The sequence below is a fragment of the Amblyomma americanum genome, chromosome 6 (genome assembly GCF_052857255.1).
Source record: "Amblyomma americanum isolate KBUSLIRL-KWMA chromosome 6, ASM5285725v1, whole genome shotgun sequence".
Classification (NCBI taxonomy): domain Eukaryota; kingdom Metazoa; phylum Arthropoda; class Arachnida; order Ixodida; family Ixodidae; genus Amblyomma; species Amblyomma americanum.
Genome location: NC_135502.1, coordinates 40,445,675 through 40,461,463, shown reverse-complemented (window position 1 = coordinate 40,461,463; position 15,789 = coordinate 40,445,675). Strand labels below are relative to the sequence as shown.

The window sequence follows — 15,789 nt, the reverse complement described above, 5'->3', positions numbered from 1 at the left end:
TCATGAAATGAGAAAGTCTCCAACAGCAATTACTCCTTATATTTATTTCCTCAGCATGCATGTGAAATTCATGCACAAACAAATAGCTGTGGTTTGCTGCGATCGTGCTCGGCGTCCTTGTTTTTTATCCTTCACGCTGATTTTGTAATCAATACTTATACGGACGGGTTTGAACGTACCCGCTTAAGGATTTTTTTTTCGTCAGTGACGATTGTCTTTTGTTTGCACTTCAGTAATCGTTCCCAAATTCGAGACTTTCGGGGTTACGTCCTTGATGCTAAAATTGACAAATAAGGACTCTTGCTCACATTTCTGTATCTGTCTTTGGACTTAAGCATTAGCTAACAGTGCCAAAACGCGGTTTCTTTAATCTTCGGGTCGTTTTTATTTCTCCGGCGTTGTGTAGCTTCCCGCCACTATTACCAACAGCGGTGTGTATACAGTGTAAAGCAGACACACCGTTATATGTATGTAAGCAAATGGACTTTCATCATTACAACTTGCGCTTAAATTAGTGTTGGCAACATGAGCAGGATTTCGCAGATCACTGTAGATAGTGATGCGAATTCTATATTGATGTTCAGAAAGCCTAAAAGGCTAATTATAATTAGCCTAAAGGCTAATTGCGCGCGTGTACTACGATAATGCATATCAGGCTGGCGTCCAAGCTCGGTCGATTTTGAAGCAGAAAACATCAGTATGTACGATATTTATGCACTGATGAAGTGCCAAACAGGCATGTTCAAGTCGCTTGTATAGGATGACGCTGGCCAAAGGCGCTGTCGCAAGTGATCCACTGCACCTAAGTAACTCTCAGGCCCTCATCACCATATGCAAACTACACGAGCAGTGAAATCAGCAGCGAATATCTAGTGCATTATCGCGTTACATATTGAACTACGCGTATAACCCGGAGCCTTATCACTCAGTAAACTAATTTATAACAAATTCTTTGCTTATTGATTCATATGGCTACATGGCAGGGAAAATTCACCTGACACTTTTGTGTGCCTTGCTTATTTCTAGTTAAGGAAGTCGCAAATTTTTCTATCATATGACAAGCCCAATACAGATAGGCGTGCACGACTAACAGCAGTTTCTTGTAATGTGCCACAAATATAAATGCCAAGGAACAGTTTCCCACTGCTATAAAGACAAAAGCAGAAAAGCATTGCAAAGCTTGTGTAGATTTTTGTGCGCGGCTTTTTATGTATCATTTGCGTACTCTGAAGGTTTCTTGCATTCGTAAACGAAAACTAATTATCTGTAATCGTGCAAAGCGCCCGTTCCTGATTTGCGGTAAAACCAGACATCACCAGACCAGTACAGTCACAAAGCAGAGCATTCGCCGTGTACGCTTTCAACCTCACATGGCTCATGCAATTACACGTTATTCAGAACCACTGTGAAAATTTCCTCACGTCAGGCTTTAATACAAATTTTCAGTAACAGAAAAGCAACTCCTAAAATAAACCAGAACGTTTATTTGCGCGCCTTTCTCAAGATGCAATAGCGAACGACACATTGAAACTTGACCCCTGTTTTGAGTGGGTGCGTAACGGTTTCTACGCAATCGCGCTCGGGAAATGGAAACCGCACTACGCTCATCGCTCTTTCAGGGTTACGTATGCACTCGTTTGGCTACCGTGAAACCTGTGCAGAACTTTGCTTAGGCCAGCTAGCTGCCACGCCGACGTGTACAGAACAGAGAACTGTGCGGGTTCAGATGACAACTTCCGTGCACTGCTGGGATGTGCGACTCGGCGCTCGACGCCCAGCTGCATCGTAGTGGCGCACACACAGACAAACACACATACCACGGCTGCGAGCAGCGCGTTCGGGGGCACAGAGTTCCGCCGCAGCACGCGAGACGCTTCAGGCAGTGCACAGCATTCCGCATTGTTAAAAAAAAAAAGATCGCCGCCTCTTCTCGCGCCACATGCGTAGCCGACCGACATTTGGGCGACAACGTTTTAGCGCTGACGCTGGGCTTGGCGTCGTCAAAGATGGCCGCCCGCGCGGTCGCGTCGTCTTCGCGCGAATGCAGATAATAGGGTGGCACGCATACGTACCCACGTTCCGAGCACTCCGGAGCATTTAACTAGCCGCACAACTGGCTTCGTGGCGTAACACGGGAGCCGCAGACGGGGAAAAAACACAGATGCCCAGGCGCTCCGCGCGAGCACTGCGGGTTTCGCTCTGCCTGCAAAAACCCAGACGCTTCTCTGTGCGGCCGACCGATGGTAAGAAGGGAGGAGGAAAGAGGGGGAGTGGAGGGAGAGGAAGGAAAAAAGAATAGAAGAACCGCTCTGCCGCCGCCGCCGGAACCGGAAACTGTACATTTTCTTGTTCGTCTCGCGCGCGCGCGTCGGTGTAGTCACCGTTTCGAGGCTAGTCTTCCCTTTCTTGGGTTTGCTTCCCTTCGCCACCCCGCCACCCCCTGGCACCCTCCTTGCCCCATTTTCACGAGTGCGCGCTGTCATTCAATGCCCAAAAGCGGGCCCCCATTGGCCCGTTTGAACGGACGCATAAAAAATGGCGGTGCCGCGCTGCGTTCATTGGCGAGAAAGCCTGTTTGGGTTCTCTCCTCCCCGACTCGCGCCACGGCGCTCCCGCCGCCATGAGGGAGAGAGCGACGAGAGAGAGCGAGGGGAGCAGCTTAGTTTGAACGGTTAGGCCTAGCAGACGGCCGCGGTGGCTCGCCCGCGGCGCGGTCGGGCCTGTTCCGCGGCGTGGATTGCGGAGCCAGACGGAGCCGGCGCAACCCTTTCGCTCCGCCGGAGAGCCGTTGGCCGGCCGCGCTTCCAAGAGGGGCGCGCGCGCCACGCGGCCCGTCGTCGACCTGCGGCAGCATCGGCGGCGGGCACCGCTGTGGTGCAGTGCTGTGGCCGGCGGCATCGTGTGCCGGCGCTGTGCAGTGTGTGCTGTGCGCTGTTGGGGGGGTGGCTTTTGCAGCCACGCGCCAGCCGCGAGCCACCGAGGGCGGAGGCCGCACGCCGAGCAGCGCCGCTTTGCAGGTGAGTCCACCTCGGCCTTATCGGCAGTGTTTGCTTAACCCGATGCTGTCCTCCACGCCGCGTTTCTCACTGTTTGTTCCGCGCATTTGTGTCCGCTTCTCCGCTGTGCGACCTAAATTCGTGTCCTCGCGGGTCCGAGGTGCACCTACGTTCCACGTGTACCGACGCGCCGCGCGCGCTGCCGCTGCGACTCGCGGCGTTGTCGTCGAGGGGGGGAGGGGGGAAGGGGTGGGGTGGTTGCTGCGCTTGGACATCCCTTGCCGACGCGTCATGAGACGATGCCTAACTAAACAGTGACGCCCATAAATGAACTGAGGAATCGTAGTTTCAAAGCACGAGGCACGCGCCCCATTCGCGATGGGGTTATTGCGGGCATGCCGCTCGCTCGCGACCTTCGCCGCCTGGGCAGGTTGCCCTTCGCGTTCGTGTGGCCTCGACAGATGCACTAATCTTGACTCACTCGCAGCGCGATATCTGCAGCCTTACTCCCACGTGATAGGCAATGGCTGACACGTCGGTTTTCCAGAGGGTCGCATGCGAGAGAAGTCTCGAGCTCCGGCTGTGAGCGCATGAACTGAGTGCATACTTAAGAGTCCGACATGCAGAATCTTGCTGCACCCACGATCGCGGAAATTTTGTTGAAGGTGCGTGTCCAGGCATTGCAACTCTACTTCTCCGTCAAACCAGACCACATTGACATTGCAGGCGGTACAGGGCTCAGAAGAATTGGAATCTCCTGATTATGGTTAATTCCCACCCCAATTTTTAAATGGTCTGGTAGCTTGTCTTTTTGCCGGTGTATGCCTGCATTACAACAATCGCATTCTTTTTTTTTGCATCAACATAAGGTGAAAGTTGGCAAACTTGCTACTGAAATCTACATTACTCTCTCTCAGCTGTTGTCACTATATCGGCTACCGTTTGCAACTTTCCTTCTTTTCTAGCTAAAATGTAGTGTATATTTCTTTTAGTGATCACCAAACTGTACTGTCAAGGTCCTGCCAACAAGCGTTCAGGTCTGAGTTGGTTCATGCAGAATGTGGAGCCCTTATGTGCGCCTTTAACTTTCCTAATGGCAACTAAATAGTCTACTTGCCTTACGATTTTGCTGTGCGTCGTGCATTATTTGTAGGAAAGGACTCTCAAAACTCATGCCACGATACGTATAGAGAGGTTTAACACAGCTAGGTATACTATTCGGACAGCATGGAAGCATGTTAAACCCAATCCTTCACAGGCGCCAAGATGCAGTCCAGTAACCCTCGCGTGCAACTTAGGTCGTTGAGGTATTGACGGAAGAGTCATTTTTGTATCGACGAACGACCTGCTTGCAAACGTTGTAAACTTGTGAACAAAATGAGTCACTGTCCCTCTACTTCGGTGCATGCATGCCAGACATGCCGCATTAGCTTTGAATCTAAACTGCTTCAGGTGTGTGCCGACAAAGCACAAACAAAATATTAGAGACGCCGGAGAAATGCCATGAAGGCCAATTCTCTTTGCTAACGGCCTATTCATGTAGGCACGGTGTCGTTGTCATTACCGCCCAAACACGTTATATCGAACACAGCAATTGTACTATACAGGGGCAACTTTCTCTATTCTGTATGCCTCCATTACTGCATCGATATGTCCGTAACACTGTGCATTCTTAGGGACATTAAAATGTGCATGGACCACAAGCAGGAAAACAAAGTTTATCCCTCATTGCTATGAGGTGCGTCGATTTCATTATGCTTGTCCCTGGCTCGGCTTCGATACTATAGCCCCGATGTAAGCTCTACTTAGCATCCTGATGAGAAGGAGCAGAAAAATGCGTTTCAAGAACATTGGCAGCTTCCGTGGAATCTTTTATGGCGTCCAGACGGTGGCGCCAGTATGTTCCTCCTGTTTCCTTCTGTCGAACATATCCATCGAGCACTGCGCACATGAAGGGCGTTAAATAAAGGACGCGTTGCAGTCAGTGAGCACAAAGTGTTCGGCTGTATGCATCCTCAGCGCAAGATCGAAATCATCCTCGTTTCCTCAAGTTGGCCGCGACTGTGGCAACGTGCCTGTGCGCTCGGCATTTGCAGCCTGCACTCCGAAGCGAGTGGGAGGGCGGCGCCTTGTTTGCTAGGAGGCGTGTTAACGACGGGAAACGCCGGCGTCTTCGATTTCCTGTGGCACTTACCACGTGCTGCAGCAGTGCAGTGTTTGCTGCCCTGTTCCTGCGAAAGAGCTGTCACAGGTACCGGTGCCATCTGGATTCGCCGCCAGTGTTACGTTCAAAGGTCACGTGTCGGTGGCCATCGCGCCAACTTTCCACGACTTTACACTCGCCGGCTTCAGAGCACTTAATAAGGTCCATTGGCAAGACTTATCGTTGGGCGGTTATACACTCCTTTACATCGTGAACCATCAGTGAAGCAGCGAGGCATCGTAGCATAATCGTTTATTGAAATCGGCGGCAGTCTTAGCTCTAATGGTCACGTATCTCGGCCTGTTTATATTTCATACCCGTAGGCACCAGGGCGTTCACTTAATTAGGTCCATTGAAGTGACTTTTCGGTGAGCTCTTGCATAGCCCGATCTATTACTTGTGCAATATCTGTGGCCAAAAAAAAAAAAAGCCATTGTAGCCCGCGTCGACCGTCCCGGGGTGCCCATTGCCGGCGCAGTTGCTTCAACGTACCATTTCATAGACAGATCTCGGTGTCCCGTCACGCTATGACGTAGTGCATTGGGCTAAGAGACGTCCTTCTATCGTATGGAACAAAAAAATGGGCTTCTGGCTTGAGGTGATAGCAGATTGCAACAGTATAGCGAAAGTGGTTCCAATCATGAAAGCGAAAATATTTTCGAAGAAATCTTGCACGGGGTCCTTTTAGGTTTAATTTCCTGCTTCCCACACCTGAAGCTTGCCTGAGAACAGTGAAAAAAAAAACGAGACAAACGCATGTTAGTTTTAAGAGAGTTTTGCTGCAATGAAACGCTTCATACATCTCCATCGAATCTGCGGGTGATTGGATTCGCCCTTCACTATTATAACTTGTAAACGACTCGTGTACCTATATGCATAAAAAAATATGTTAATTGTTTACCCTCCAAAAAACCGTAAGACCCGTAATGTATTTAGATTATAGTAAACGAGAGACCAATTAACGCCGCCAGGCTTGTGCATTGTTTGAAGCACATTTTTTTTTATTCGTCAGGACGTGAGGAGGCAGCCGTGTGCATCGCAAAGAATGTTGAATGTGTCAAGCCGTGTCCACCATCCATGCTTTTGCTCTGGACATAGTGCTTTATTCCCTCTCTTTTCCAAGTTAGCTTTGCCACAATGTCGGCGTCATTATAACATAACTGCGGAGGAGGCGTGAGGCGTGTGTCAAGTGTGCATGATAACAAAAACTCACCACGGCTTTGAGTCAAATTCTCAGAGTTTTATACGTCTGAAAAGAGGAACGATCATTCCACCGATGTTCGCCACTTTCCTTCACAAAAAGAGCACGAGAGAGAGGAAGAATTTCGTAGGAATTTTGAAAGACGAGCGGAGAGCAAGATGTTGCCCACAACATTTCTGTGAAAGTTCCTTCCAATCCACATACAAACAACAAGAGAGCTACGCGGCTAACGTAGAAATAACGAAATACGTAATTCAGAGTATGCGTAGCCATTTTGTTCCGAGGAAATGTGGCCACATTTGCGCGCAGGTTGCGCAGGCGTGGCCGTTTCCATGGCAACAGGTAGGCACGCCTGCATTGTAAGTGCGGCCACGGCCAGATTCATGATCTGCTTCTCAAAAAAAAAAAAAAAAAACTAAGGTGATATGATGCTCGCAGAGTGCAGGCTGCACTGTTGCGGTGAACATAAATGCGTAGCGTTCGATTCATGGTGTCTGTTCTTCGTTTTTGGACTTAAATCTGGAAGCCTATTTTTTTGGTATCAAATACACTGAAAACCAATCGTACGACCTAGATTATAGGCAGCACAGCTGACAGGTTAAGAGCAAAACAGAAGGTACGAACGATGAAGAATCAACGCGGCATTTTCAAAATGACGCTCATGCGACAAACAAAGCATTGTATATACCATCATTATTTGCACCCTTCCATGCGCCGAAACATTCTTTCCGAGTCCCGCCGTTTCTGGGCCACATGAAAGCTTCTGGTGGAGTCCTCCATAGTCGCTTACTTCTTCAGTTTCGAGCCTTATATGCCTTTCACCCGCCAGTTATAGAATGGATCCGGGGATCCCTAACGAAATGTCAACACCTTGTTTACTCTAATTCACAGTCGGCCCCCATGTTTCCTCTCCCTTTTTGGAGTTATACTCGAAGACACAGATCATGGTTTTTTGCTCCTCTGTTTCGCTGACGATTGTGTCATATACCGCCCACTAAATAATTCGATTTTCCATCCTGCAAGATGTTCGACTTCTATGTAATACTGTGTAGGCCATGGCTTTTGCCCGGTACCACATGGTCCGGCAGGTTAATTTACGGCTTCTTGTTCCCTTACAATGGACAATTGTACCAGTACCCTTAATTACTGCTGCAAACACCTAGAGTTCGCATTTCAAATGATTTAATCTTCTACCGTAATGCTAATAGCCCCACTAGTAATTCCACCAGCGCATTATATTTCCTGCGCCGTGGTTTGACACTTCCACCCTCATTTGTTGATGGGTTCGCTTGCGAAACCCTCGTTCACCCGATACAGTAGTACGTGTGCGCGCTGATTTTGACCCTCACCAATCTAATCTGTCATTGTATTTGTGATAAGTGTTTAATCGCTCATAGATTCCAGGTACATATATCTCCGGACCACCTCATACCGCTTATCATGCGATGCCCACCCTAGCGATGGCGCTCATCGTCCACGACTCGAGCACCCATCGACGTTCGTTTTCGTCCGCCCTGCATGCCAGCGACACCTGTCTTCTCACACTGGCACTACAGCCCATTATTCAAGTCATCTCGCGCACCAACTTCTCAGCTGACTATGTTCATGTCCACCTCTCTCGTGAGATTTCCCGGCTAGCGAGGTAGTATAACAGAAATAAGTGATGCAGAAGCGAAGACAGTGGTCGACATGGGGTTTGCCCCAAATCATGGTGACATTACCCCCGAGCTGCATTTGCCCACATGAAGCAAATGTGAGCGGGTTTTATCCGCAGGCATACGTCTCCCAAACCTTTCCCAGATCGATATTCACCATAGGCGCCCTCGCCCCCTAGTTCCACAGTTCGCTCTGGATGACTCACTTTCGTTTGAAACATGAGACCGATAACAAGGTGGAGCAGAGCTTTAGTTGTGGAAATCTCCAGAGTGTGGCAATAGCGTAGGTTTCAAGGTTTTCAAGAATTGGTTACTAGGCCATCGAATACAAGGAGTCCCTGTTCCATGACATGATGACCAATTCCACGTCTGCGATTACGTTGTAATAATTAGCTTCTCAGTGTATCGATATTTACATTGATCCTTGGCCTAAACAGCAAGAGAAATGACGCGTTTGCCACTGTTGCCAGCGGCAGAAGTATACCCAGTTACTGCTGAGTAGAATATAAAGTCGTAATAAGAACGGTTTCACTGAGACTTGTAAAAAAAATCTGTCAGGCTTGTTGCACAACAACCACTAGTTTATGAGTGGTTTGTGGGGGTTCGATGTCCCAAAGCGGCTCAGACTATAAGGGACGCCGTAGTGAAGGGCTCCGGAAATTTCGAACACCTGGGCTTTTGTAGCGAAAGCTACACTGGCCACGAACTTGAGATTTCGCTGTGGCGGTGCTCCGAGGAGGCACAGAGATAGGCCTTGAGCCGTTGCCTAGCAACCGCCGCAGTTGGGCGGACGCCGCGCGCTCGCCGCGCCATCTGGCATGACGTCACACCGCGCGCCTCGCCGCGGAGCCGCCCTTACCCGCCCTTACGCTCTTAACCGCTAACCAACGTATTCGGTGGCGGCATCTATGGGAGCCGCTGAAGCCCCAGCACACTCACTGAATAAGAAAAAAAGACCTGTGTCGAAGCTGGAAATCGAACCAGGGCCTTTGGCGTTTGAGGCGGAGACGCTGCCACTCCGCCACGACGGCGCAAAGTTTAATCATGAATAAAGGCGCATCTAGTGAATGCACTGGTTTCATGTTAACTCTTCCGAACCAGAAGTCGCCGCGCTTTCGCTACGTATATCCTGGCCTAACAGAGCTAGGCCATCAGCAATTTTTTTTAACGTGCACTGACATCCCACAGTGCACGGGCCTCTAGAATTTCGAAATTCGACCGCTGCGGCAGGGATCGAACCCGCGTCTTTCATTTCAGCTGCCGCGAGCCATAACCACTGAGCCACCGCGGTGGCCAAATTTATGAGGTGGGCGCGGATCATGTTACCTCTCCAAGCTGTCTTGCTGTTTCCTGCCCCATTTGAAGACCGTTAGTACATCACTCCCAATATCTTCCATCTTGCACGTATATAGGCGCTATGAGACTTAGCTGAGGCAGACAGACTGCTGGTTTTCTGCAGGGCTTAATTGTTCGTGTCACTGTTCGGTGAGATCATCGTGAAGTTCGCCCAACGTGAACCATTTCACTCGCGAATGCTTCCTTTACCCGAATGAGAATGCTGTATGCTTGCGGCATCTTGCCGTAACTTCTACGAAAGTGTTTTTCAACTTTATCAGCTGTTTCATCATGTTTCTCTGGACTCTACATCATCTTAGAAATTTCAGTAAAGACTTGCAGTTACGACTTGTCCGCCGTGATTTTGCAAGTCACGACAGACTTTGCAAAAGGCTTTTCACGCGTTTCCGATTCTTCCAACCTAATGATATGGCATTCATGCGTATATCGCCCGCGTTGTCGTGGTTCTTATATACATGTACATGGCAGGAACACTAGGGGAAGGAGCAGACCGTATTTGAGGCGTGTCCCCGACCAGTGGCCTTGTATGGGTAGATGACGTCACAGAGAGCAGGTTTAGTTTCGTTCACGCTTTTCTACTTGTTCTGCGTTCATATATAGTTGCGCGTTTTAGCCGCCGCGGTGGCTCAGTGGTTATGGTGCTCGGCTGCTGACCCGAAAGACGCGGGCTCGATCTCGGTCGCGGCGGTCGAATTTCGATGGAGGCGAAATTCTAGAGGTCCGTGTACTGTGCGATGTCAATGCACGTTAAGAACCCCAGGTGGTCGAAATTTCCGGGGCCCTTCACTACGGCGTCCCTCATAGCCTGAATCGCTTTGGGACGTTAAACGCCCATAAACCAAACCATAATCATAGCTGCGCGAATGTCCTGGCAGACGCTTCCATTGTTTTCACGGTGCACACTCGTGAGCGGCCCTGGTCACGTGTCCTGTAGACTTTCCCAGATTATTCTGAGCGAAGAAAATGCACTAAGCGTGCCAAGAGCCTCCACATTATGCGCGGGGATGTGAGCAATCTCTCTAAAAGTCAAATGATTGAGGAACACTCGTCTAGCCAGGCATGTTAACAAGCGTTACGTACAGGTCTCGACACATCACGCGATATCCTCCGAGCCAGTCAATGACCTTATTACGCTCGTACTAGCGTCAGCGCCTTGGGCTTGGACAAGGCTAACATCATTACGACCTTTTAGAGTGTCGTTTAGTATGTTTAGTATCGTTTGCTGCTCTAGTCTCTGGCAAAGCTGTCACCATTTTGCACTAGTGGTATGTCGAGTTTTTAGTTTAGAGTGCTATAGCTAGCTGGGCCTTCAAGAAAGCGTTCTGTCTGTGTTACCAATTGCGAAGCTTCAGGGCCGCCTATTCAACGGCATCCGCGTGAACATCGTTTGTTGCACTCTTTCCCTCCTTATACCCCCTCTCATTACTTGCTTTGAAGGTGTATAATGTACGAGCGTTGAAAAGCTACGGGACTGCCTCCTTGCGAACGAGTATCCATCTGTTCATCAAAACGTCGTGACAAGATCTGGTCTGTCGAGATGCGACTGAACGAAGCTTTAGCAGTCGCGGTAACTTGATGATAATGATGATTTTTTATGGCACAAGGGCATCTGTGGCCAGAGAGCGCCATGGCACAGGGCTTCTTTCTTCTACTCAATGTGTGGTCAGATACCCATTTCCCAAGCATTTCACCCTGATTAAGCCGAGCACCATGCAGGGGAAAGCTTGTATCCATTGTATCTGCGGTGGGTACGCGGCGACACTGGGGATCGAACCCCACACCTCCCGCATGCGAGGCGGATGCTCAAATGACTAAGCCACCGTTGTGATGTCACGGTAACTTATACGTGCTTGCCGGTTTCTTACTTTTCCAAGGTGCGATCTTGAAGCATACATGGCGGCTTATCCTGCTGCAGCCTTCTTTTAAGGCGAAAGCCTGTAATGGCTCATACTGTCGTCCGTCCGTTCGCAGAGGGTGTCACACGATTAACTCGATAACCAGGAAAGATAGCAGAAAAAGAATGGTTGCTTCAGATAGAGGAGGAAAAAATAAACCTAGCAGCGAAGTTTGATGACTGTACAGTAAATAGTTAATTAATTATAGGCAAAATTCCGAAATTGCGTCGAAATAGCGCGAACGTTGATATAGCCACGGGAACGTTGTGACGTCACATCCGCCGGAAGTCGTCACGGCATAGTGAAAATTGTCACAAAATGGACGGAAAAACGTCGGATTTGTGTCAAATTAGACGGAAAATGTGTAATTAAGCGTAATTGATAGTAAAGATCCGCGAGAGATGTATAATTTGGGTATCGATATAGCCATGCAAACGGTGTGACGTCACATCCACCGGAAGTCGTCACGGCATAGTGAAAATTGCTACAGAATAGTCGGCTTTCGCCTCTCAACACCTTAGTTGCCAAAGTGTCTCGAATTTTTTTTTTTTTGTAAGCATGTTGGGAATTAAGCTTCGCCCGCTACCAATACCTACCCATCCTTGTGACTAACTTTGATTGGCAGCAAATAGCACGTGGCGAAATGAACACCTTTTGAGGGGGCATTCGTCAGCCAGACCGTCTGCCGCGGTGTCTCGCGGGCATTGCTTACAATTGCGGTGAGGAAGAATCTTAGCGGCCTGGCATTAATTGATCTTTGTTCAAAGCATGTGGTGCCTTTCAGCGGGTGAGGGGCGCATGTCATACGATCCGAGTTCTTTTCCGTCTCCAGGACGTGTTGGCATCGTTTCGCGAGGTTTCAAGCTTCCAAAGTGCTTGCGAAGCAGTAGGGGGAAAATAATCGCGCTCAGGACGGGAGAAGCATGCTCTCGTATACGCGCTGCTCTTTCGAATGTCGGGCGACCTCGCCGCGTGCTATTCAAACCGTGTCTCTGCCCGCGAGCGAATACACGCTGTGCATACGCAACGGCTTCTCGCATCTCTCGACGTGTGCACTGCCCTTGAAATGTCGCAACTCCGCAAGGACAGAGAACGAGAGAGAGAGAGAGAGTGGAATCTTCGCGGCAAAAGGCATGTTGTCGCCTTCTGCCCTATAGTTCGAATCTGTAGCTCCAGGTCTTCTATATATGTTTTCGTTTTCCCCCATCATAAATCCGTGTGCCTCATTAGGAGCTGACTGGAGAAATTACGCTTTTCGCCTTGCAGTGCTTTGCACTTCGGCTCTCTGAAAGAATGCCTTGGCGACATCGCCGTAATTCCGTGCTATATACCTTGCGCGTGGGTTCTTTTTTTGCTCGCGGATCCTCGGTGTGACTGCTCGTCCGTTTTTGTTGCATTTTATTCAGATGGGTCTCAAGGAGGTGTTGGCTTCCTCTTTCAGTGCCGAATAGTCCTCCTCACGTTATAGCCGCCGCGGTGGCTGAGTGGTTATGGCGCTCGGCTGCCGGCCCGAAAGACGCGGGTTCGATCCCGGCCGTGGCGGTCGAATTTCGATGGAGGCGGAATTCTAGAGGCCCGTGTACTGTGCGATGTCAGTGCACGTTAAAGAACCCCAGGTGGTCGAAATTCCCGGAGCCCTTCACTACGGCGTCTCTCATAGCCTGAGTCGCTTTGGGACGTTAAAATCCCCATAAACCAAAAACCTTCTCACGTTATGCAATCGACGAAAGGCTGAAAAATATAAACCAATGGAAAAAAGTTGGGCTAGTTAATTAAAGGTTTCGAAAGAAAACCCGGTGCTATTTACACATAAGATATAAAACTTCGTACAAATTAAAAAACACACACAGAGAAGGAAAGATAATATGCAACGCACAGTGTTTGCCGCACACACGTGACGTATAAAACCAAGTCGTATCGTCGGCAACAAACGAAGTAGCTGTTGATATTGCGAGCCGATGTTAGCGTGTCTCGGTTTTGGTCATTTTATGGAATATCGGTGCGAATTATTTGGTCTGTAGCCAGCTGAATTCGTCCAGTGTACAGGGCAACTGCTCTGCCAGTTGTGCTAGAGCGCTTGCACGGCTGAAGAGGAGCAAGCATTAGACGAGCTGAAATGACACCCATTCACTTTCACTTTGCACGTATATTGCATTGCTGACTGTCTAACCAAGCTGTCCCGCGTAGTTGTCAGACACTCTGAGAGGGCTGCTGCCCTCCGTGTAAAGCATATGCTTCTATGACACGTTTGAGCAGTCTGTAATTAAATTCATTTTCATTCTTCGTTTATTATTTCTCTTACGACATAGGCTGTGAACTTATATCCAGCACCGCTGCAGCACTGCCTGGTTGTCGCTACGCGAAGCTAGGGTGTAATGAATGATCTTAGTGACTCTATATTTTCTTACCAGCACTGATACGTTATACTTATCAAGCGACCGCGCCAAAAGTGACGTACGACTTTATTATCTGCAAAAAAGTTGACATGTGTGGTTACTTGCGCAACACCGCAGTTATTGGCTGTCTTCTTTATTCCTGTGCGATTTTGTTCGGGCGAGGGTTCAGGTTTATGACCGCAAAGTGCAGTGCTGTATATAGCATCAAACCTTGCACGGGGCCTGAATGATGTCTCTTCGCACATTTGCGCATGCCTTCCCTTACAAAAATATATTTAGTCTATAGACTGTACATAGACTTTTGTCTATAAAGTCTATAGGCTTTCTATACACAAATTCTAAGTAGTGTTTAGGCAATATAAACACTATAGACAATCTATAGATTTATGGCCATACACATTTAGTAGACTTTCGTCTGTAGACAGTCTCTAGACTATAGAATAGAAAAAGGAAATATCTATAGGAACGTAATAGAGTCTGTAAGAAGTCTATAGACCACTTTTATAAGCGTTGTCATAATGGTCGCACTGTTTGCTTTCTATAGGTCGGTTGTCTTGGAGCCCCAGTACAGGTCTCGGTGACTCGTTACTGTGGCGCTAGGCCCTTACTGAGCACGAATTCGCGGGTTCGTTCTCGGTGGTTACATTCCAATGGGGACGAAATGCAAAAAACGCCCTTGAATAGAGTTTTCGACGCCGGCTGCGTAAGGAACCCGAGGTGGGCTAAATTATTCCGGAGCCCTTGACCGCGTGTTTAATACCTCGTAGCTAGGGGTTGGACTTCTTGGTTTTGAACCTAAACGAAAAACTGATGAAAGTACACCGAATTCAGTGTTAAAAATTCGGTTTTAACCGAAAAACGTTAGTTCCTTTGACATGCACGCCACAAGTAATTGGCTATCAAGCGCAAAGCAGGAAATTAAAGAAATTCGGAAGCGGTTTTGTGAGACGGTGTACTGTCAAATTAATCAGCGTAGTTAATTGAACGCTTTAAGGTATTGCTGTGCGGCCTTGCTCACCTTTGCAGGCTCGTAAATGCCATAGCTGTCATCAGCACGCAGACCACGTGATGCCCCACCCTCTTGCTTAGACTGCGGTGGCTACTCAAACTGGCGCAACAACCCAGCGATAATATGAAAACCTACATTTTAGAACACAACTTGAGGAAATGTTGACATAAATGTTCCATTTGAGATGTGGGAGTGCTTAGACTGCGGTGGCTACTCAAACTGGCGCAACAACCCAGCGATAATATGAAAACCTACATTTTAGAACACAACTTGAGGAAATGTTGACATAAATGTTCCATTTGAGATGTGGGAGTCTTCGAGAAACAACACATGTATGATGCATCGCGGTGTTCCGAGCGGCAACCAAGCCAAAAATGTAGCCGTCGTGAGCCTTTTTGGGAGGTTGGATATTAATCGGGCAAGTTTTCGATAGTGCCTTGAATGAATACGTTCAAACTACCACGTTATTTATTGTCTCGAAGATCCAATTGACTAACGGGTATGATTTAACGTGAAATGACGCCTCAGAGTAAAGAGGGATTTGTGCATTTCGCCTCTCATAACACCTCCAAACCGGACCACGTCCTCTCTTTACTTCTTTCGTGCAGCCCCCCCTTGTTTTTCTGTTCTTGCAGATTTAAAAGGTTTCCGCGAATTCTTGCGGCAGTCCGAGGGTTTGCGTTTGAATCGAACGCTCGGTCGCGGCTTTGCACATTGCCGCTGGACTCTTGGAGGAACACAAGGGCGACGGGGGTTGTGTGGTTGTAACGGCCCGGTGGACTCTTGGAGGAACACAAGGGCGACGGGGGTTGTGTGGTTGTAACGGCCCGGTGGACTCTTGGAGGAACACAAGGGCGACGGGGGTTGTGTGGTTGTAACGGCCCAGTGGACTCTTGGAGGAACACAAGGGCGACGGGGGTTGTGTGGTTGTAACGGCCCGTCTCGTAAATCGGCAGAACGCGGCACTATAGGCGCGCCAGCGACACGACACGCGAACGGGCGGCGATACGAAGTAACACATGTCGGAGCTGTGACGCGGAGCAGGCTCCAAGGAGGCAGTGCAAACAATCCAACTCGG

At 48.9% G+C, this 15,789-nt stretch overlaps 1 protein-coding gene across 2 annotated transcripts in view; it reads left to right on the top strand.

The window, feature by feature from the left end:
• The window catches only part of LOC144136660 (uncharacterized), a 227,895-nt gene that overhangs the window by 160,324 nt on the left and 51,782 nt on the right, over nucleotides 1-15,789 (top strand). Inside the window, exon 1 of one of the 2 annotated variants that reach the window (XR_013315654.1) lies at nucleotides 2,471-3,017. The exons of the other annotated variant lie outside the window; for it this stretch is intronic. The gene's annotated coding sequence lies outside the window, so the exon portion shown is untranslated. Of the gene's footprint in view, nucleotides 1-2,470; nucleotides 3,018-15,789 lie in introns of those variants that run through there. 2 annotated transcript variants of the gene reach the window in all.